The following is a 20,644-nucleotide window of genomic DNA, read 5'->3' on the forward strand; positions in this document are numbered from 1 at the left end:
CTGCTAGCTGTGGGGGCCCTGCTGTCTGGTCTCTGGCTCGCCACTGCAGCCAGGGGCAAGCACGGCCCTGGTGTCTGGTCTTGGCGAGGGGCAAGCAGGGCTGACAGAACCAGACACTCCAGCGGCAGCTGAGCAATGAAGCTGGATCCACCTGAGAGGGCAGATCCAGCCACACCGCTCAGCTGCTGCTCTCCCTAACGAGGCTGACAGGACAGGACACTCCAGTGGCAGGGCTGAGGGGACTGGGCACCATTATCTTGCAGCTATGGGCGCTGCCATCTTTGTGACAGGGTGATGGTTAATTTGCCTATTACCCTTTTATTAGATAGGATGTTTGGTACTATCTATTGTCTTAGGAATCAACTAGGTTCATGGAACATATCCCAAACAGATAAGAGGGACTACTGCATACCTATCATATTTTTATCAGACTTTAGTAGTAATTATAGATTACTTCAAGATAAGAAAAGTTTCTCTCCTTTCTGATTACCATTAGGAAGTTCTTAAATATCTCAGAATTCTTATCTAGAGTCTTGACTCCTTGACATCACTCTACATAATGGAAAAGCAGTCACTAGTTATTCTTCCCAGACCAGAGTCTAAGGAGTAATAGTAAAAGGATCTCTCTGAAGGTCATGTGTTTTAGCAGATACTCCTCTTTGAAAAATAAATAGATTAGCTCTTTCCATAGCACATAGCTAAGAACAGGGGTGTGAGAGCAACAGGAAGACAAACTCAACAGAGCTTAGTAGCCCAGACATATACTAAAAACGTATGTCCTAGTTCCTGACCTTGAGAATTTCATATGGTATTTGTGTGTGTGTTTACTTGTCTTTAAGAGACTTGAGAGTCCAGTGCTTAGGAGAGAGCAGACATAAGATACTTTAAAAAGATTGATTTAGACTCATAAATGCAAAGCAGGCAAACAGCTCTGGTGTATGTGTGGTGGGGAGGGGATATTGGGGGGATGGATTGAGCAAAACAGAAAAAAAGAGAGAACTCATGGACATGGACAACAGTGTGGTGATTGTAGGGGTGGATGGTGGTGAAAGATGGCATAGAGGGGATAAATGGTGATGAGAAAAATAAAAAACAAAGAAACAAAAACATTGATTCAGTCACTGTTGTCACCACATGGCTTTTCTCTGCAGGATTAAAGAGAAAGAGACACAGACAGACAAACGGACAGAGACAGGGAAAGACAGAGAGAGAGGGGTTAACACTCACTGATAATGTGATACTACTGTCATTTTCTGAATAATTGATCTAATTGTTCCTCTTTTTATATATAACAAGAGCACTTTCACTCCATCCAAAGTTTCCAGCTCAGGCAGTAGAAGGGATGTAGATCTCCTCAAGCCCTCAAACTATATGCATGGTTTTGTTTTGTAAATCACCATGGTAATAACTCATGGAGTTCAATAGAAGAAAAAACTAACAATGAAAATGAACAATGAGGAAGTAAGGGCTTTGTGTACTAGTTTCAATTAAACTGCTCACAATACAGTAAATAAATACACTGTGGTTTCTTGAATCTGTGGGTGCTGGTCTTCTTTGTCTGGAGAGAATAAGGACAGACTGGGTAATAGAAAGGAAATAGATTTACTGATTCAAATATAGTTTAATGATAAGAAGTAACAGGGAAATAAGAGCCAGTGACAGAGCAATACTGTGTGCTCTCAATTAAAAAACAACAACAAGCTAAATGAAAACAAACATATATCTTTTAATTTTTAAAAGGAAAAAAAATCTCTCAACAGGTTAGAGTTAAATATGAAAGTAATCACTAAAGAGGAGATAAACAAGCTTAGGAAATGGTTAACAATGTTTTATAAGTACAGCAACGGCAGTACTATTGTAGGAAAAGTCTGTCTTTCAATATTTTGGCAATAGCCTGATAAAGAACCAACAGGAGTTTTCACACAGTACCTTAAAAGCCTGTCTTATCCTTGGGGTTTCTGCAGCCAATGAAAGTTTGTCATGATGATGTAATGCTCCTGAGTGGTGTTTCAGCACCGAGTATGTGGTCACCGGATATCATGCCTGAGATATAGGTAAGTTTCTGAATCAAATCTTTCTTTCCAGCCTGTTCCCCTGCTTAAAATAATTTCAGCAGAGATCATTTGTTTCTCATCTATTTCACTATCTCTGAACATTTTTTTTAAATGTGGGCTAGGGTTCTTATAGAATTGTAAAGACAGCTGGTAAACAAAATGATGAAATCTTAGAGTCAATTTTTCTCTATTATTAGTATAAAGGCTTTTACTCCTCAGCAATTTGTCATTACCTCAGAGGGAAAGAGCAGCAAACAGCGTTGTTTTATCTTCTAAGGAAGCTCTAGTCATTTAACAAACAAGTTTTACTAGAAAGATAATTTCAGGGAGATGGAAAGATTTCTTTTTAAGGATTACACTGAATGTAACTTAAGTGAGTCCCATTGAACTGTAAGCAGGAAATAAAGTTTCAGTGTTTGTTATAAGTAAAGCATATATAGATCTTGCTCTCACAGATTTTAAACCCTGAGAAAACAGAGAGAGAGAGAGAGAGAGAGAGAGAGAGAGAGAGAGAGAATTAATTATTCTTCAATTTTAAGTGAAAAACAATTTGAAAAGAAAAATAAAGATTTAGTAACCTTTAGTAGCCTAATAGATATATGAAGTTAAATGGAGAAAAGTGAACTATAAATAAATAAGCCAGTTACAATACAAGGATGTGCTGATGCTTCTATATGTTAGCACCATTTTTAAATTTAGAGTACTTTTAAAATGTGAACTAGGTAACCAGCACAGCCAATAGATTTGCAGCTTTTTATTTTCTTTCCATTATACCCCCTATAGATGTGGAAATTTTTAAAGAACTCTTATTGATATCAGGCATATTATGTATATTCAAGCAATGTGAATTATAGCGAACAGTTATTCACATAATTCAAGATTTTTAAAAAAATCAAGAGTGCTACTAGGGAAAAGAGAATGAGTGAGAGTGGGGGGCACAGAGAGGAGAGGAGATTAATGATGTATAACAAGAAATATTGATTAGATTATCCAGATATTAGTCATTTTTGACATTAACTCAGATACTATAGACAGATTCTGAGAAGAAAATCTAAAATAAGAGTGTGGAAAAGAATTATCTTCAGCAATAAGGAACAGAAGAAAATGTTAAGTGTTGTAGAATTTCTAACAGGAAAAATATGTGTGTTTTTGTTTTGTTTTGTAGAACTGGATGTCTGATGGGTACTGATGCATGCTTTCTTTTATGAAAAAACTTCTCAACTTTCTAGTCTGAAAGCTACCCTGCTTTACCCTCAGCTGAGTAACCTAGTACATATCACTCTCCACCCATTTGCATGCACTTTACATCCCAAAGGACTCTGCCATCTCTCTACCATTCTTCCTTCATCCTTACGGGAAATTATCCTCCTCTCTTTTGTTCCTGTTAACTAATTTTTCTCTTAAATTAATAACCAAAATCTCAATATTTGGTATTATAAAGTAATCTGTACATAAATTTTTTAAAAATTGATTAGTCAGTAAACATTTCCAAGAAAGGCAAACAGTATGGATAAGGTGGAGAACAATGAGAATGACAGGAAATGACCTAGTTTCTGATATAAAATGTATCTGTAGGCTTTGGGGCCTTGGAAAGCCTGGACCTTTATCGCAGAGCCTTGGTGCAGCACGTGGTAGCTCATTAGGCTTGGGTTCCCTGTTCTCACAACACTCCGCTGGAAGAAGAAAGGGCATCCATGTGGAGTAAAGCACAACTCATTAGTCCATCAAGCGGGCCTTTGGAAAGGCCTAGAAGGAATCTGCCTGGGGTTCTGCTTGATCTAGGAAACCTCTTTGATTCTCACTCTGAGATTCAGCTATGCAGAAAAGTTCAGGAATTTTTTAAACCTCTGCTTCATAAGGGAGATGTTGCTTAAGGAAAGGCCTTAGGACATGATCTGAGCACTGGTGGGGATCAAGTACATGCCATTGTGATTCATCCTGAGGACAGAGCAGGCTGTGGAAAAGACAATCCACGGTAGCTCTCTTTGTACTCATAGATCAGAAAGTTACAGTCCAATCGCAGCATCCCTGGTATAAGAAGGTTATATCTAGCCAAAAGTCAGCCTAGAGGATTTATAAGTTTATAAAATCTGGTAACCCGGAAATAAGTTTGCTTGGGAAAAATCTGTTAGAGTACTCCACTATATATAACAAAATAGTTGTCTTTCAAGTTTAAGAACAATATTTTAAAATATCATACTTCTTATTTCAGCCAAAAATCACTTTTTCCATTAAGTTATTACTATTCCATAAGTAGAAATGTTCTAGGCTCATTTAGTTTTTTTATCCTACCCATTATTGGGTAGAGAGGCATATTAGTGCCACTGTTAGAAAAAAAGAATGACAGTCGGAAAGGAAAAAGGGAGTTAGCTAGCTATGCCTCCCCAAAGTGAATATTGGGAGGTGGTGTACTCCCTAAATGCACTGAAAATTTGGATGTGGAAGCACATGTGATGAGGAAAGACAGGACTTTAGTAGTTATGCTCAATTGCAACTCCACAGTGGTGGTCCACCAGGCACCTGCCCTGTGCCAAGCACGAGATGGGATGCTGAATACACAAAGAAGGAGAAAGCACGTTTCTATCCTTAAAGAACTTTGGGGATTAGAATAGGCATTCATCAAGCACAGAAAATTACAAGTGTGTAATAAAAGGAGAGTGGTCGTACATGCCAGTTTGCCAAAGATGGTCCCAGTTTATGCCTCCTGTCCTGGTATGATTATCAATAGCACTTCTGTTCACTTTTAAAAGCTCCCTGACTTGTCATTTATAAATGAGGAACCATTAAAAGATGTAAAATGTGAGTTAAAGGAAGAGGACCATTAACCTGGGCAAGAAATGATAAGGCTCTGACTCAAAGCAGTGGTCATGGCCACATCTCATTTTCTTCCTTTTAGAAACAGCACACCCACTGCCTTTGGAAGAATTTCTCCTATCTCTTTGAGAGATGTCTCTCTGTGTTGGTAAATCAAGGGTCCTCCCTTTTCTCTAAGCCAAGGTGTGAGCATGTGAGCACAGCACCAATGGAACACACTCATAGGGAACTTTGCCCCTTGGGCTTAACGATGAGATGAGAGAAGAGGGAGGGAAGTGTGGAGATCATTCAATCTAGCAGCAGGTTTACTGACAATCCAGATAAGCATCCTCCACCACAGAGACCCCCCCCAGAGTGGCATGGCCCCTCTTGTCTCTAAGTCCATGCTTCTGCCTTATTTCCATTCTGTGAGCTTCCTCATAGCCTTCCCATAAATACCTGTTTGGTTTAAAATAGTCAAAGTTTGGTTGTTGCTACTCACAACCAGTAAACCCACACTGAAACCGCTATTGCTGATAGGCTGTATTTCTACCTGGGGGGAAGAATGAAGGAAAAGTGAGGTGACACAATTACTAGCTAGCACTCTAGCACTTTTCTTTTTCACTCTGTCTCTTAACCATTATTTTTGCAAGTGAACTGCATAACCATCATCTCCCTCTACCGCTTTAACATAGTTTGTAAAAATGATTGCTCCAATCATCATGTAACAATATATACATAGATATGGGGTTTGCTTTGGAAAAGGTAACTGTTAGTATTAAGTTTGAAAGTCCTTGCTTCTGCTGCTAAGAGTTCAATTGACCAGGATGTCTGTTTCTTTACCTCTTGCGATGGTTCCAGTACTACACAGGGGATGTGAAAAGAAAAGGCTAAGATTTAATTTAAAACAAACAAAACAAAACAAATTCACAGACAGTCCTTTTCCTGGAGGTTATTTGTCATGGAAAGAAATGCAAGTGGGTGACCAGAAGGGAGTTTTTATCTTGGCATTGTTCTCCTTTAAACCATTCAAGGCATGGAGTGATGCCTCTGCAGCTACTACACAGCTGGAGGGTGCAGAGCAGTGATCTAACCCGGGCAGCACACACTGGCTTCAGGTAGGGGGAACAAATGAAAATGGGGGAGGGCAAGCCTGCACACTGCGATTGGCTGGGTTTTGATGCAGCATACACTCTTTGGTCCTGAAATATGGAATGCAGGAAGTCTCCACAGATGCACTCTGCTGCAGTTCTTGATAGGCAGGAGCAAATTTAAATTGGGCTTGTAAAAACAAATGACATCATTCCTGCACATTTTGAAAAGCTGCAGCCCCAATGGAACATTCTCCCTTTTTCCCCTTTGCTCTTTATGTGTCTGACTGCAGGGCTTTCTGTTGCATATTTAACTGGCTAAATTTTTCAGGGAATAACCTTTCATCACTTGCTTCTAAAAATAATAAAATCCAAGAAGAAAATATAGAAGCATGTAAAAGTTCATTTAAACTCATGTTTAATCTCCCTGTGGCTGTTATCTAGAGACATGACAGCACATGGGAAGAATTCTAGTGATTTGAAGGAAATAATAACAAAATTCTGTATTGGGGACTGTCATCATGGAAATTATGGCACTGATTTATTTTGGGTGGCCTTCATTGTACAGTGCACAGTGTTTGTATAGGGAGAAAAGGATTTCCATTTAGGGATTTTTCTAGGTTTGCATCCTTAGCTGCAAAAGTAATTGGGGATCTGCTATAGCTAAGAAAGTCAGCTAAGGACTATATTGAAATACTGTTTTAGATGTATGGTTTCTCATTGTAGAATGCTACAAAAAATAAATGATATGTAGATACAACAGTCTTATGAAACACAGCAAATTTCCCTGACTTTCAAAATAGTGTTTAAGACCCCTAGAAATACAATAGTGAATCTTCTTCAACATATCAACTTGTAAGGGAAATTTTCTCAGAAAAATACACTTGTCTTATAGTTACTTATAACTATAGTTAATAATACTATATTGCATACTTGAAAGTTGCTAAGAGAGTAGATCTTAAAAATTTTCATCACAAGAACAAAAAATCATAACTATGGATGGTAATCATTTCACAGTATCAAAGCATGTGGTAAACTAATAAAATGTTACATGTCAAGTATATCTCAATCTAAAGATAAATAACCAAAAAAATGGTTTAATCATAGTCCTTAGCCAAAGAATGTCCCACAAAGTTCCCTATTTGTCAATGTTAGTCCTGTACGAGCAACTGAATGGATAAGAGCAGTGAGAGCCTACCGAGCTTACTAATAAAGCCTACCTGGTTTCCTCAATGCCACCTCCAAAACCCAGTCCTGACTACTCACCTTCCTGAAACCAGTTTCCACAACCAATTCTGGAAACTGCTTTTCTTTATTAAGTGGACTATTAAAATTTTTCAGGTCCATTTTCTTCAATCTTATTATCAGATGGCAAACAAAAAAAATGAACCTCAAACGACAAGGATGAATTTTATGTTAAAAATCATATAAAATGACTTGAAGTGAGGTGTGGGCATGGCACCATACACCCCCCAAACTTGCAGTGGTTGACTTAGGAATCAGGCAAGCAGGCAGGCGAGCAGTTGGGAGCCAGCAGTCCTGGATTGTGAGAGGAATGTCCGACTGCCCAGGATCGGGCCTAAACGGGCAGTTGGACATCCCTCAAGGGGTCCCAGATTGGAAAGTGTGCAGGCTGGGCTGAGGGACCCCCCCCCCCCCCGTGCACGAATTTCATGCACCAGGTCTCTAGTACTAAAATAATTGTATATATCCATTCCAATTTATGAGGTAAAGAAATAAAAAGGTTTTGTGAAAGGCATATATGGGGTGCAAGGACAGAAAATCCCAGCAAAGCGTGGGTTGGATCACATTACTTAGAACTTTCAAATGGCTTCCCTTCTCTTTCAGAGAAAGCCCAATGCACTTGCAAAGGATTTCCTTCTACACTCTGATCCTCTTTCCCATATAAGCTCAACTTCTTCCCTTTCCTTCTCATTCACTCCGTTCTAGCCACATTAAATTTCTTGCTGCTTATTGGACAACCCAAACATATGTCAGCTTCAAGGCCTTTGCATAAACTAATTCCTGTGCCTACAATAGTGTTCCTCCGATGGCCACATGCTAGCTCCTGCATTTCTTTCAGATCTCTGCTTCAAATGTCAACTTTTCAGTGGGACTTTCTTGATGGCATTATGTGAAATAGCAGCCGCCATGATCAGTCAACAGTACTTGCAATTTCCAGTGTCCTTGATTCCCTGTAGTCCTCTTTACTTTTTCTAGAGCACATGTAAACATCCGATATTCTGTATATTTATTGATTGTTTGTTGTCTGTCTTCCCCCACTGGAAGGCAAGCTCCCTTAGAGCACTGACTTGGTTTGTTCCCCAGTGTCTACAACAATACCCAGAACACAGTGGGGACTCAGCAAATGGTTGTTAAAGAAATGAATGGAGAATGAAGGAACTTCCAATTTTTAAATGCTAAGATAATTCCATATTTCTAAGACCTCTATTTTTGTGTCTTGATAGAAAAATCATACTTATCTTTGTTCCTGAATCTTAACTCAGGGGAGTTATAAATTGATTTAAAATAAACCCAGAGGTCTTTTTTTTCATATTTAAAATTATATATTGATATTAGTGACATTTTTTCAAATGAAATCCTCTTTTGTCCCTTCATTTTTATACATAATGCCTTCTTTCTTCTTTCCTTACTTAAAGAGTAGTGCTCACTGCTTTGTTCAGTAAGTTCTCACACAATAATGTTCTTGGTTGGTTTTGATCTGTGTTTCATTTGGCTCCAGCACAAAAAGTTCTCCATCTTCTCCTCATTCTCAATGTTTTCCTCATTCCATCGATATCTCTAGAGCCCTTGAAACTTTCTAATTTTCTATTTTCTGTCTGGCATGGTCCTATTCTCACCCACATATTACCTTCCTTTTCCCTGCTGGGACTCTGCTTTTGAGTTTACTCCGACTATAATATTTGGACAAATACAGTAGATTGAAAGTTGTCATGGAATTGAATTCTCATGAAGCTGTTCAAGCAAAGTTGTCCCTGATTTTGATGAGTCATGTAAAAGTTTAGCTTCAAAGCAAGCTAACTTGTTTCTTTCCTTAGTAGTAGTAAGTTGAGAAACATAAATATGTTAAATCCAGAGCTAAAGGTTAACCTATTTTGTCTGTGTTTCTGCACTTTTATGTGTTTGTGGGGTTTTTTAACTCAAGCATAAAATTCTTCATAGAGCTCTAAAATTTAAAAGAATTTAGGGCATTATACTTGTTCTTCTTCTATAACTTCACAAACAACCACATGCTGATAAAATCCTTTTTTCCTACTGCTAACTCCCACATGGTTCTAAAATCAGCATATAAACACTGCTGTCCAGCAGAACTTTCTGCAATGATGGGAAAGTCCTATACCTACACAGTTCAATACAGTAACCACTTGCTACACGAGGCTATTGAGCATTTGAAAAATGACCAATGCAACTGAGAAACTGAGTTTTTAATTCAAGAAGAGCATCTTTAATGAAGATAAATTTTCCCTACCAAACATGGAAGGAGTGGATAACACGTAGTCAATGCCACAATCTTCATCTACATCCACCTACAAACCCCATATCCTTTTCTTCTCTTGGTCACTTGCTTTATTACTCCCCTTGTTTTTCAGGCAAATTTCTTAGAAAACTAAAAATGCAAAACTTCTTTGACAGTCAAGTCTCAGGTCTCTGTGATGAGAGAGTACATTTATCAATAATATAAGGAATCCAGGATTCACATTAACGTTGGGTTTAGAATCTTGTACACTGATTGTGCTACTGTAAAGGTTGAATATACTTAATTTCATTCCTCTTAACCACACAAATTATAGGCCATAATTTTCACATGCCAAGAATCAGAACTGAAAAGTGACATTGAAACCAAATAACTAGGTTTCTGAAATACCACAAATGTGTTAATTACATAAAATTTAAATTCTCCCATTTTGTCAATGAATTATTATTACCTGTGATATTCTGACATTAGTTGAAAGTTAACAGTGTTCTTAGCAATACTGTGGAGAAAATAGAAAATTTCAAGCTTATCCAAATGAATTCACTAACTAAAAATATTTGCTTCTTTGTGTTTTTTGTAGGACTCCTTTTTTTAAAATATGTTTTTACTGTTTGCTTGTTTTTTAGAGAAAGGGGAAGGGAGAGGGATAGAGAGATAGAAATATCTATGAGAGAGAAACATCATTGATCAGCTGCCTCCCACCCCCCCACACCCCCCCCACTGGGGACCGAGCCAGAGACCCAGGCATGTGCCCTAACTGGGAATCAAACCAGTGACCTCTTGGTTCATGGGTGGATGCTCAACCACTGAGCCACACCAGCCAGGCTGTAGGAATCCTTAATATATATATATAATGATGAGAGAGAATCATTGATAAGCTGCCTCCTGCACACTCCACACCGGGCACCAAGCCCATAATCCAGGCATGTGCCCTGACCAAGAATCAAACTATGACCTCCTTGGTCATAGGTTGATGCTCAACTACTGAGCCATGCCAGCTGGGTCTTTTTTTATTATTCTCTAAACATCAGATCTGTATAGAATTGATTCAATTGTGCCATGCCAGTGAATAGAACATTAGCTAATAGCCAGACAAAATATGTTGAAAGCCTGGTGGGGGAAAAAACACTTGCCCACAGTTCCACAGTGTCTATTCTACAGATTAATATTTCTTAAATACTTCCTGAACAAAATAAATTGAAAAGACAACTATACTATCCCAGAAGAGTTAGAATATACATTGCTATATTGAAGATTCTGAGAAGTTTGGTAGCAAAGAAATCTGTTGACTTTTAAAAAACTCCATATTTCTCTGTGAATTTGGCTTTAGAATATTTTATTTTCTCATCTGACATCACTTAATAACCCATGGAACAAATGTTACAGGGAATACATGCACAGAAATGCTATTCGACATTAAGGTATTCCTACGTATAAATTTCCTGTTTCTAAATATTCTGGCATATTCTAGATACCTTCAAATGATTCAGAAACCTTGTAGATTCTATAGATACTAGATTTGAGGTTTCCAAGAGATCAATAAGACCAGTGAATGAGTGAATGGGTGAATGAGTGAATGAGTGAATTAATGAAAATAACTTCCACTGTGTAGTCCTAGAGTCCCCACTGAAAACTTTTCTCACAATTTGTAGTTGCTTTGCCAAGAGGCTTCAAACATATTTGGGATCACAATTGCTCATCAAGCTACTAATTTATCATTAATTGCAGATGCAATTAGCTATATGATTATTCTTTAAAAGGCTCTTGTAGACAAGATCTCCCCTCCTGAAAATAACTGGAGGGTCTGCTACAACTAGCAGTTCTCAGACCCAGATAACACATGGGAGTTTTCAAGATTTGCCTTAAATGTAGTGTGATTGCCCTGAGATGACAGGAATGAGCTCTCCTACATGATTTAATGATGTCTGTGTAAGGACTGCCTATGAAACTACTGTGTGGTGAAAAGGAAAACTATCTTTGAAAGTCAAAACACATCATTAAAATAGTTTTCTCTCAGGAGCAAGACTGCAAAACACTTCTTCAAAACAAATAATAAAATAAAAATTAAAAAAAGGAGAGACCAAGATGGCAGCGTAGGCAAACGCCTATATTCACTGCCTCCCACAACTACATCAAAATTACAACTAAACTACAGAACAACCATCATCCAGAACCACTGGAAAGCTGGTTGAATGGAAGTCCTACCTCTAGAGAAGTAAAGAAGAAAGCACACAGAGACTAGTAGGAGACATAGTGACACTAAAGATGCTGGTCTGGTACCCACAGGTGCCACTATTTTAATTGGGAGGGAGAAGCTTCCCTCTGGAGCTCTGCAGAAGCTTCCCAAAGGAGCAATGGGTCCCAGCCCCACACCAGATCCCCCAGCCCAAGGTCCCAGAGATGGGAAAAGAAGTCCCTGTAACTAGGGATGTAAAAATCAGTGTGGATTGGGGGTTGGTGACACAGAAGCTGCTGGAGACCCAGCTGGTCCTCTTAAAAGGCCTGCACACAAACTGAAGTTACAAGGTCCTGCTTCCTCTGAGCTCAAGAGCCAGGACAAGGCTCTTGGGGGACACAGACACATTCGAGGAGGAACTGGATTGTCTGGCATCTGGGCAGGAACTCATGGGTGACCATCTCCTAGAAAGAAGTGCTCATAGGGATAATTGTTCCTATGCTGGAACCTTCCTGGTTGCAGGGCTGACTGGCAGCCATTTCTGTTTGATTCCCTGATACCCCAACCCATCCAATTTGCAGCTCACCCAACCTATGTGCAGCAGATTTGCATATGAATGGCCTGTCCTTGCTCAGGCTAAAATCTCTCAAACAAGCTGCAGCTGAGTCAGGGAGCCCCAAACCTATCAATAAAAGGCCCAAGACTTGGCAGCAGCACCAGCCTACATTGCTTCATAGCTGGGTCTCATCTGGTCACTTCCAAACCTAATACAAAGAGGAGGAATTTGAATATCTCTCTGTAACTCCTGCTGGGTGGCCCCAGACAGTGGCTGACTTTACTCCTCCCAGGAGACTCAAGAGCCAGTGTATCCAGTGGTCAGTGTCAGACCATACCAGATTACAACTCTACACATCCATAAGCGACACACGCAAGGGGCAGACTCAGTGAGCACCAAAGCCCCACAGAAGCAAGGGAGTATCCATACGAATGTCAGCTGATTTCTCAACAGAAACTATGCAGGCCAGAAGGGAGTGGCAAGAAATATTCAAAGTGATGAATAGCAAGAACCTACAAACCCTTCATAAGGGTTTCTCCTGCACAGTAGTTCTCCCACCGTAGTCGCAGCTGGTCCTCACAGCCAATTGTTCTGGAGATCAATTCCTCTGAGTGACACCAACAGCAATAAATTCTCAACTACAACAAGATCGTACACACAGCCCATAAAGGGGTGCACTAAGAGTGTCCACCTCAGGTGTTTGAGAAGGCTGAGCCACTGGGCCCTATGGGACACCTACTACAAAAGTCTACTCTACCAACTCAAGGAGACAGAGCAGCTCTACCCAATACATAGAAACAAACACAGGAAAGCAGCCAAAATGGCGGAGACAAAGAAACATGTCACAAATGAAAGAAATAAAAGAAGCAAACTACTGGATATAGTGTTCAAAATCACGGTTATAAGGTTACTCAATAATCTTCTAGAAACCTCCAAGAGACTTAGTGAGACTTTCAAGAATCTTAGTGAGAATTCTAAAAAAAAAAAAAAAAAAAAGGAAAAGGACCAGTCAGAAATTAAGCATAAACTGACTAAAATAAAAAAGAATATACAGGGATTCAGTAGTAGACTAGAGGATCCTGAGAATCAAATCAGTAATTTGAAATACAAGGAAGCAAAAACACCCAACCAGAAGAGCAAAAAGAATCCAAAAATATGAAGATAGTGTAAGGAGCTTCTGGGACAACTTCAAGCGTATCAACATCCAAATTATGGGGGTGCCAGGAGAAGAGAGAGAGCAAGATATTGAAAACCTATTTGAAGAAATAATGACAGAAAACTTCCCCTACCTGGTGAAAGAAATACACTTACAAGTCCTGGAAGCACAGAAAGTCCCAAACAAGAGGAACCCAAAGAGGCCCATACCAAGACACATCATAATTAAAATGCCAAGGGCTAAAGACAAAGAGAGACTCTTAAAAGAATCAAGAGAAAATTAGTTAGTTACCTACAAGGGAGTATCCATACGACTGTCAGCTGATTTCTCAACAGAAACTATGCAGGCCAGAAGGGAGTGGCAAGAAATATTCAAAGTGATGAATAGCAAGAACCTACAACGAAGATTACTCTACCCAGCAAAGCTATCATTTAGAATTGAAGTTCAGATAAAGAACTTCACAGACAAGAAAAAGCTAAAGGTATTCATCACCAGGCCAGAAGGGAGTATTATATGAAATGTTAGAGCATATTCTTTAAGAAGAAAAAAAAGAAAAAACTTGAACAACAAAATAGCAACAAATACATACCTATCAACAATTGAATCTAAAGATCAAAATAAATGAATAAGAAATCTAATGAACAGAATAAACCAATGAATAAAATAGAATCAGAGGCATGGAAATAGAACAGACTGATGATTCTCAGAAGGAAGAGAGATGGGGGAGCAGGAAGAGATTAAACAATGATCTTATAAGTAAAAAAAAAATAAAGAATTTACAAGGTTTCCAGATTTTATAATTGTACTAGAGGCCCAGTATATGAAAGTCATACACTGGAGGGGTGCCCCTCAGCCCAGCCTGCACCCTCTCCAATCTGGCAACCATCAAGGGATGTCCAACTGCCATTAAACGGGCAGTCAGACATCCCTCTCACAATCTAGGACTACTGGCTTCCAACCACTCACCTGCCTGCCTGCCTGATTGCCCCTAACCACTTCTGCCTGCTAGCCTGATCACCCCCTAACTGCTCCCCTGCTGGCCTGGGACTGGAGTGGAGACACAAACCTGCAGGGGGGCCGGGTTCAATTCTGATCAAGGGCATGTACCTAGGTTGCAGGCTCCTCCTTGGCCGGGACCCAGATCAGGGCTCATGCAGGAGGCAACCAATCGAAGTGTACCTCTCACATTGATGTTTCTCTCTGTCTTTCCCTCTCTCTTCCATGCTCTCTAAAAATCAATGGGAAAATATCCCAACTGCTCCCCTGCCGGCCTGCTGGCCCCCAACTGCCCTCCCCTGCTGGCCTGGTCCCCCCCAGCTGTCCTCCCCTGCTGGCCTGGTCCCCCCCAGCTGCCCTCCCCTGCTGGCCTGGTCTCCTTCAACTGCCCGCCCCTGCTGGCCTGTTCACTCCCAACTGTTCTCCCCTGCTGGCCTGATCGCCCACAACTGCCCTTCCCTGCCAGCCATCATGTGGTGGCCATCTTGTGGCGGACATCTGTGGTTGCCATCTTGTGATGATGTGGGGGTGGCCATCTTGTGGTGGCCATATTGTGATGACATGGGGGCAGCCATCTTGTGATGACATGAGGACATGAGGGCCACCTAGGCTTTTATTAGTATAGATAGTTCTATCTTTTATCTACCTAATAACTACTACCTTCAGACCACTTACATATGTGATTCTCTCAGAGAATACCTTTATCTGCTCTACAAATTCTTTTTTAGTAAAGATTTCTATCCATTCTTTTAACCTATATTTAAGTAGAAACCAGGCTATTGCATAAGATTGCATGAGATAGTACTGTAAAAGATAAGCTTTGGAGTTAGACACATTCAAATCCCTACTCTAATAATTATAAACTGTGTAACTATGGGAGGATATTTAACTTTTCTGAATGTCAATTTCTCTTTCTGTAAAATGGGTATTATAGCACCTACAACAAATAGTGCAGGGAATTCAATGTGATAGTGTATGTAAAGCATGTAAAACGGGGCTTAAAAATAGTAAAATATGCTAGAAAACGAGCATTATTACCCTAGGCTATTGCTTCCACCTATGAAAAGTTTCAGAATTGGTTTTCTCTCTATAGAGTTTCTAGAATATAATATTAAAGCATACATTTCTTTAAAGTACATACCGTATCAATTACATTCCTTAAACAAATGCTCAATCCCTCAAGATTGAGAAATAAGAGAAATGAGAGATTGAGAAATCCAGTAACCTGGCCACTAAAAGGTTACAATCGAGTCATGCAACAGCCACAGTGCAAATCATAACAGCACATTACAGCAAGTGTATTACCAGAGATGTGTGATCACAGTGCTGTGGGAAGACAAGAAGGGAGTCACAAGTTCTGCCCTAGTAAGCAGGCTTCAGCTTCCTAGGAAAAAAAGAAGAGGATCTATGCCCTGAAGTACCAGGGCGATTTGCTGGGTGGAAGACAATGTGAAGTCTTTCAGCAGATGTATTGGGAAATAGATGTTCAGTTGGGCTAGAGAATGCATATGTGTGGCTTGGAGAAATAAGAAGAGGAACGAAGTTTCAAGAGTGTCCATATACAAAGTTGGAGAAGTCAAAACTGATCAGACAGACAGAAGAGAAACAACAAAGTGATTAAGTTACTGAACATTTACTATGGCTGGCATTGTACCAGATGCTTTACCTATGCCTTTGCATCTAAATCATGTGACAACACTATGAGATAAGCAGTATTATCTCTGTTGTGCAGATGAACAAAGTGTGGCTCTCAGAAGTTAAGCGAGTTGCCCAAAGTTACATAAAAAAAAAGAAATTGAAGAAACTTGGATGCTAGCCCAGGTTTGTCAGATGACAGGGCCCATGCCAACCTCTATTTTAAGCAAGGAGAACCAGCAAGGGTCTTTAAAGAAGTGACCTCATCAAAAAGATGTGTTTGAAAAGGAAGTATGGTAACAGAAGGTAAGCTGGTGGGTTGGAGGAGATAATGCTGGGGACTGGGAGATAAGTTAGAGGTTATTACAGCTCTGTGGGAGAAGGATGAGGGAGGCCTCAGTGAGCCAGCTCCTGTGCAAATGGAGAAGAGGAAAACATTTCTTAAAGAGACTCAAAGAAGCTTGGTTACCAATTGGATGTGAACATACCTCAGAATAAAATCTCTGAACCCAGATAGGATAAAATGTGTGTCAGGAACAATAGTGAACTACTTCATTAAAAATCTTTATGTTTATTTGGAAGAGCAGAACCAAACATGTGGCATCATGTCACTTAAAGTGTGGCCCAATGCCCAGCTGCTATGGTTCAGTGGTTGAGCGCCGACCTATAAAGCAGGAGGTCATGGTTCTATTCCCAGTCAGGGCACATGCCTGGGTTACAGGCTCAATCCCCAGTGTAGGGCATGCAGGAGGCAGCAATCAATGATTCTCTCTAATCATTGATATTTCTTTCTCTCTCTCTCTCCCTCTCCCTTCCTCTCTGAAATCAATCCATATATATATATATATATATATATATATATATATATATATATATATATATTAGAGGCCTGGTGAACAAATTCATGCACGGATGGAGTCCACCCTGATGGGGGCCAATCAGGGCCGGGCCCGCTGGTGGGAGGGGCTGCGGGCAGTTGGGGGGCGGCAATCAGGGCCATTCTGAAATAATCTGCATTTTAACAATATCTCCAGATTTTTTTACAAAGCATTAATCTAGGAAAACTAATATGGAGGGGAATAGAGGGGTAAAGTGTCAGAGAGGCAATTTTCTTTTAAGACTTGGAAACAGCCTAAGTGCCCATCAGCAGATGAGTGGATTAAAAACTTTGGTACATCTACACAATGGACTACTACACTGCTGTAATAAGAAAGGAACTCCTACCATTTGTTTCAGCATGGATGGACCTGGAGAGCATTATGCTAAGTGAAATAAGCCGGTCAGAGCAAGATAAATATCACATGATATCACTCATTTGTGGAATATAATGAACAACATAAACTGATGAACAAAAACAGAGACAGAGAAGCATCGATCAGACCATCAAACCTCAGAAGGAAGGTAGAGGAGGGTGGGGTTCAGGGGCAGAGATCAACCAAAGGAGTTGTACGCATGCATATAAGCTTAACCTATGGACGCAGACACCAGGGTGGTGAGGGCATGAGCGGGGGGGTGCAAATGGGGGAGGTAAAGACACATATGTAATACCTTAATCAATAAAGAAAAAAAAATAAAATGAAAAAGATAGGCTCTAAACTCTCAATTTGGAGCATGTATCTACAAGCTTTCAAAAGCATTCTGATTAGCAATGATTTTATTTCATATTACTTTCATTACGTTAATTAGTTTCTAGAAGAAGTAGCAGCCACAGGTGCTGACATTGCCAAGATTTAAAAGGCAGATGCTTCTTCAAATTCAGTACTTTATTAAACACTGCCAAATCCAAACTGTAACCAAATGATTAGGTGGCATTTGATCTGCTCACTTGGAATGTCAGCAGGGATAATGCTTACATAAGCTCTACGCTGTCTCTTATTGTCCTTCAGTTACTGGGAAAATAGAAATCCAAAAGAGAGTTTATTTTACCATCATGATTGATTAGAGTGGGACAGAGCAGAAAGATCTTAAAAGTTTTCTCAGCCTTCAATCGGTTCATTCAACACATGTGTATTAATGTGTGTGTAAGTGTATATAATGTTGAGAATGTCTTAAACGCCTTCCTGAATTTACTAATTTGCTCTCTAATAGTTATTTTTTCAAAGTCCCTAGATTTCACCCAACAATTCATGATAATCAGAGCTAACACAGGTTTGGGAGAACCTGGAGGTAAAACAAAAATGACAGATTTCAGAAAGGGTATACCAGCAAGAAATCTTTACTGAGGATTTGCCCTCGAATTTCTTCTGAACCATTGGCACAGTAATTTATACCAGATTTTCCCAACCTCATCTATTTATGAGCATTAGCATCCTTTGTGTAAAGAATCCTTTAGATGTGATAGGCAAATTAAAATGTTATCTCTTGGCTCAGCAGGAAAAGCTTGTATGTATCTTAAACTTTGGTGTGAGTCAGGGATGTTCATATACCCTCTCTGGTCAGTGTATTCACTTCCCTGTGATGACACTGTCCTAAAGAACTTAGGGTTTCTATTGCTTTCTTCATCATTATCATTGTTCATTAACAAAGATTTTTGAGAACCTACTATATTCAGGCACTGTTTTAGGCTCTGGGGCACAGAGGTGAATAAAGCCACCACTGCTCACACAGACCTGACATTAAAGTGAGCAAAACAGATAATGAATAAATTAAGAAGTATAACCATAAAGTAAGGTCTAGTAGTGATAAGTGACCAGGAAAATGATGATAGTATAATGAGAAAGAGAACAATAGGGATGCTTTTTTAGACAGGATGGTACGTCAGATTCCTCCAGGGAGTTGATATTTGAGCTGAGATCTGAATAAAGTAAAGATCAGGTTTGGGCGGGAATTGTTTCAGGCAAGAGGAACTACAAAGGCAAAACCCCACTGGGCATGTTTGGGAAGTGGCAAGAGTTAAACAAGGCTAGAGTAGAGTGAGAGCGAAAGAAAGTGATCAGCCTGGTGCCAGATCATGGAGGTCCTTGAAGGACCTTGAAGATAACATTAAAATAAAAACAAACATAACATTTTTTATTTATTGAGACAGGCACAATACTAATAAGATATATATATATATATATATATATATATATATATATTCAGTTTAATCCTCACAATAATTCTATATTTGTGTATCATCATTATCCCTTAGGAAAGCTGAGGCTTGGAGGGATTAATCAACATGATCAAGGTTTCACAGTTAGCAAGTATTAGAGCTGGGATTTGAACCTACGTCTGTCTGACACCAGAGGCAATTGTAATTTCCATGATGCTGTCACTATAGACAGATCTCTGAAATCAACATTTACATGAAGTTTACTGATGGAAATTCTGTGAAGTACAAGTACAATAAATATGGCTATAGGTATTTCTAACTATAATAGAAAGGTAGAATTATATTCCCGAGATATTACCACAATTAAATTGTATTTTGGTCACATTTTTCATATTCTTAACACAATAATATTTCGTTGAATGTTCAAATCCACAATAATTATGTATTAGTATTTACTTAAGGTATAAAATAATCCTATGTTTATAACATGTAGTTAGCCCCTCCTCAGACTCAATAGGCAAAAAGCCATGATACACAGCTGTGAAGATATTTTCATTTCAAAAACACATGATATTAGCTACTGAATTTGAGATACAGATGTTCAAAATGTTTGGTACTTTCGACTACTTCCTAATTTGCTAATTTGTGCACCTGCTTTTCTAAATGTATCTCACAATACATATATCCACTCAAGGAGGTTGTTCCGAGTACACTCACCCTTTCCTCTCCCATATTCCCACACAAGAACATTTGCTCTTCTCTCTCTGCCCATTAAAATCTGGCTGTTCTTTTCACCCTGCCCTGCTCACTGGAGCATTTAATATACTGCCCTGTCTGTGTAATAGATTAACCTTCAATATACACATTCTACTTCACCAACTAACCATGGACAGCTTGGCTTTGTCCTCTAAGTCTCTGAGGGCCTGACTTTGTCCACTCACCACCATCTATACTAATAAAAGGGAAATATGCTAATTAGACCGGATAGACTGGACATCTTCCGGACGTCATTCTGGATGTCCTTCCTGACAAAGCCGGGGACCGGGGAAAGCTGCCTGGGGTCCCGCGTGCCTGCAGCCAGCCCAGGTGAAGCTGCCCGGAGATCCCAGCGCCATGGCCCCTTCTGCAGAGGCGGTAGGAGAGGGAGCTGTGTGGTCGTGTCCCTTCCACAGAGGCAACCACAGAGGCAGCGGTGCAGGCCCGGTCCCCGAGCCACGCCTCCGCAGAGGTCGGGGGGACAGGGGGCTGCATGGTCCCAGAGCCTCCACAGAGGCTGGATGGGGTGCAACCATGGTGCCTCAACCTCCCATAGCCCCTCCCACAGCCGGCCTAGCCCCAGATCACCCACACATACACCAGTGGGCAGGGGGTGGGGCCAGTGCTAAGAAGCAGCAAGCCTGGTTTCTGGTTGAGCCATACTCTCCCCCTCCCCCGCTCAGCCAGAAGCCAGGTTCACGACTGGTGAGCACAGCAGGGGTGGTGTGAGCCTCTCCCACCTCCACGGCAGGCGGTGGTAAGGAGCAAGGGGTCCTGGACTGTGAAAGCTCCGGAATGCGAGAGGGATGTCCGAGTTCCAGCTTAGGCCTGATCCCCGGGGTGTCCTGGACTGTGAGAGGGCACAGGTCGGGCTGAGGGCCCCCCACCCAGTGCACGAATT

At 40.3% G+C, this 20,644-nt stretch overlaps 1 protein-coding gene across 1 annotated transcript in view; it reads left to right on the forward strand.

The window, feature by feature from the left end:
- The first annotated feature begins 1,974 nt into the window (after nucleotides 1-1,974).
- Nucleotides 1,975-20,644, forward strand: part of KLF12 (KLF transcription factor 12) — a 662,522-nt gene continuing 643,852 nt past the window's right edge. The window contains exon 1 of the mRNA XM_070408948.1: nucleotides 1,975-2,054. The gene's annotated coding sequence lies outside the window, so the exon portion shown is untranslated. The remainder of the gene's footprint in view (nucleotides 2,055-20,644) is intronic.

This window comes from Myotis yumanensis, unplaced genomic scaffold (assembly GCF_028538775.1).
Source record: "Myotis yumanensis isolate MYYU_CA2020_CCGP unplaced genomic scaffold, mMyoYum1.0.hap1 SCAF_3, whole genome shotgun sequence".
Taxonomy (NCBI): domain Eukaryota; kingdom Metazoa; phylum Chordata; class Mammalia; order Chiroptera; family Vespertilionidae; genus Myotis; species Myotis yumanensis.